We start from the raw sequence: 4225 nt of genomic DNA, 5'->3' as shown, positions 1-4225 counted from the left end.
TTTTCCATACAATGGTATGGAAACCTGAATGAACTTTTTGGTATGGAAACCTGAATGAACTTTTTGGTATGGAAACCTGAATGAACTTTTTGGCCAACCTAATATTTTCATCTTCTTACACACAGAGTCCTGGTGGATACTCACCAAATCAGTCCACAAAATAAACCTAAAACGTCCCATACTTAAAAATTCCCCTCATACATTGTGAGGTATGACCTACAATTCCTCTCCTAGGTTCCTAGGAGCATCATTTATAATAGCTGAAACAAATCAAATGTTATCAATTGATGAACGGACAAACAAGATGTGGTCTATCCATACAGCTGAGTATTATATATTACTCAACTTTTAGAAAGGATGAAGTATGAATGAACTAAAATATGGATGGATGAACCTTAAAAATATTATGCTAAGTGATGGAAGCCAGACACAAAAGGCCATATATTACGATTATATTTATATGAAATATCCAGAAAAAGCAAATTCATAGGGATAGAAATGTGGTTAATGGTTGCCAGGGACTGGGGGAGAGAAGGAAATGGGAAACAACTGGAAATGGGTATGGAGTTTCTTTTTGGGGTGCTAAAAAGATAACAGTAATGGTCGCCGAATTCTGAATATATTTAATTTCAGTGTATGGCAAAACCAATACAATATTATTTTTTAAAAAAAGTGGATTTTTACGGTATGTGAATTATACTCAAGAAATATTTTTTTTTTAAACACATGCAATATCCCATGTAAACAAAGTCATAGGAAAAGACCAAAATTCCAGTATGGGTTTGCATTTTAAAAATAATTTCTCCTTACAGTCTGATTTCTTTTTAGCCTCACCTAATTTCTTCCTGACCTCGGCTTAAACTGCTTCTGACCACCTGTATAGCAGAATCTTTGTAAGTCAGTCAAATGTTTTTTCCACAAGTTCTTAACTACCAGTTTCCTTGGAAGCAGACTGCAGGGAGTTAATTGTATGAAACGAATACAGGGCTTCTTCTAACATTCTCTCTCCAAAAGGACAGTAGGCCTATGACTCAGGCCTATTCTAGATGGTCCTAGTAAATGGCCAGACTTTATCCAGTAACCTGTGGGTTACCCCCAAACAGCTGTCTGCTCTGCCTGGCAGAGGCCCAAGATGTTTGGGTTCATGCATTCATCACTTACTTGCAAGGAAGGCCTTGCCTGAAAGACATGCTGCCCCCTGCCAACACAATGCAGAGAAAGACTTTACTGTACTTTATCTGGAACAGGGGGTTGGTGATAGAGGACTGACTAGAGAAAGAGCTCCACAGAAGTAGAGAGAAATCCTTTTCAGTTTGGGACCACTAGTCTGAGAAAGAGGGAGAGAGGAAGCAAAGGAGAGAGTATATATGCCATACATTTCTTTACTGGTGGAAGGGAAGCCATGGTATTTACAGATCTTTGGGATGGGCCCAATACCTCAGCCAAACATACCAACCAAATAGAAACACCCATCAAATGCTTTGATAATAGAACAATTCCAGGAGCAATTGCAATCACCTTAAGCCTGAGAAGACTATGTAGTTGACAATTGGGAAATGGGTAACTTACTAGTTACTTAAGGGATAAAATTCTACGTGTATCTTTCCTCATCAATTCAGTTCATTCAGTTCAGTCACTCAGTCATGTCTAACTTTTTGCGACTCCATGGACTGAAGCACGTCAGGCTTCCTTGTCCATCACCAACACCCAGAGTTTGCTCAAATTCATGTCCATCAAGTCAGTGATGTCATACAACCATCTCATCCTCTGTTGTCCCCTGATCCTGCCTTCAATCTTTCCCAGCATCAGTGTCTTTTCCAATGAGTCAGTTCTTCCCATCAGAAGGACAAAGTATTGGAGCTTCAGCTTCAGCTTCAGCATAAGTCCTTTCAATGAATATTCAGGACTGATTTCCTTTAAGAGTGACTGGTTGCATCTCTTTGCAATTCAAGGGAGGCTCAAGGGTCTTCTCCAACACCACAGCTCAAAAGCATTAATTCTTCTGCTCTCAGCTTTCTTTATGGTCCAACTCTCAGATCCATACATGACTACTGGAAAATCCATAGCCTTGACTATCTGGACTTTGATGGCAAAGTAATGTCTCTGCTTTTCAATATGCTGCCTAGGTTGGTCATAACTTTTCTTCCAAGGAGTAAGCGTCTTTTAATTTCATGGCTGCAGTCACAATCTGCAATGATTTTGGAGCCCAGAAAAATAAGGTCAGCCACTGTTTCCACTGTTTCCCCATCTATTTGCCATGAAGTGATGGGACCAGATGCCATGATTTTAGTTTTCTGAATGTTGAGCTTTAAGCCAATTTTTTCACTCTCCTCTTTCACTTCCATCAAGAGGCTCTTTAGTTCTTCTTCACTTTCTGCCATAAGGGTGGTATCATCTGCATATCTGAGGTTATAGTTCTCAGTTTATGTACTGTTGAAGCCTAGTTGGGAGAATTTTGAGCATTACTTTGCTAGCGTGTGAGTTGAGTGCAATTGTGCAGCAGTTTGAACATTCTTTGGCATTGCCTTTCTTTGGGATTGGAATGAAAACTGACCTTTTCCGGTCCTGTGGCCACTGCTGAGTTTTCCAAATTTCCAGGCATATTGAGCGTGGCACTTTCACAGCATCATCTTTTAGGATTTGAAATAGCTCAACTGGAATTCCATAACCTCCACTAGCTTTTTCGTAGTGATGCTTGCTAAGGCCCACTTGACTTTGCACTCCAGGATGTCTGGCTCTAGGTGAGTGACCACACCTTCATGCTTATCTGGGTCATTAAGATCTTTTTTGAAGAGTTCTTCTGTATATTCTTACCACCTTTTAATAACTTCTGCTTCTGTTAGGTCTATACCTCTTCTGTCCTTTACTGTGCCCTTCTTTGCATGAAATGTTCCCTTGGTATCTCTCATTTTCTTGAAGAGAGCTGTAGTCTCTCCCATTCTATTGTTCTCCTCTATTTGTTTGCATTGATCACTTTGGAGGGCTTTCTTATCTCTCCTTGCTATTCTTTGGAACTCTGCTTTCAGATGGGTATTTCTTTCCTTTTCTCCTTTGCCTTTAGCCTCTCTTCTTTTCTCAGCTATTTGTAAAGCCTCCTCAGTCAACCATTTTGCCTTTTTTGCATTTCTTTTTCTTGGTCTTGATCGCTGTCTCCTGTACAATGTCATGAACCTCCATCCATAGTTCTTCAGGCACTCTGTCTATCAGATCTAATCCCTTGAATTTGTTCCTCACTTCCACTGTATAATCATAAGGGATTTTATTTAGGTCAAACCTGAACGGTCTAGTGGTTTTCCCTACTTTCTTCAATTTAAGTCTGAATTTTGCAGTGAGTTCATGATCTGAGCCACAGTCTGCTCCTGGTCTTGTTTCTGCTGACTTTATAGAGTTTCTCCATTTTCAGCTGCTAAGAATAGAATCAATCTGATTTCGGTATTGACCATCTGGTGATGTCCATGTGTAGAGCCATCTCTTGTGTTGTTGAGAGCATGTTTGCTATGTCTAGCTTACCTTGATTCATAGACCTAACATCCCAGGTTCCTATGCAATATTGTTCTTTTACAGCATTGCAATTTACTTTCACCACGAGAGGCATCCACAGATGGGCATTGTTTCTACTTTGGTTCAGCTTTGTCTTTCCTTCTGGAACTATTTTTCCACTCTTCCAGTAACATATTGGGCACCTGCTGACCTAAGGATTTCATCTTTCAGTGGCATATCTTTTTGCCTTCTCATACTGTTCATGGGGTTCTCCAGGTAAGATTGCTGAAGTGGTTTGCATTCCCTTCTCCATGGACTGTTCTGCCTATGTTGTCTTCTAGGACTTTTATGGTTTCCAGTCTTACATTTAGGTCTTTAATCCATTTCAAGCTTATTTTTTATATGGTGTGAGAAAATGTTCTAATTTCATTGCTTTATATCGAGCTGTCCACTTTTTCCAGAAACACTTATTGAAGAACTTGTCTTTTCTCCACTGTATGTCCTTGCCTACTTTGTTGTAGATTAATTGGCCATGAATGTGTGAGTTTATTTCTGGGCTTTCTACTCTGCTCCATTAATCTATGTCTGTGTTTCTGTGCCAGCACCATTCAATTTTGATAACTGTAGCTCTGTAATGTAGTCTGAAATCAGGGAGTGTAATACCTCCAGCTTTGTTGTTTTTAAGATTACTTTTGCTATTATGGTCTTTTGTGGTTTCATATAAATTTTAGGATTATTTGTTTTA

This window comes from Giraffa tippelskirchi, chromosome X (genome assembly GCF_054371585.1).
Source record: "Giraffa tippelskirchi isolate mGirTip1 chromosome X, T2T-mGirTip1v1.2.pri, whole genome shotgun sequence".
NCBI lineage: Eukaryota > Metazoa > Chordata > Mammalia > Artiodactyla > Giraffidae > Giraffa > Giraffa tippelskirchi.
Note: the sequence above shows the minus strand (reverse complement) of the source record.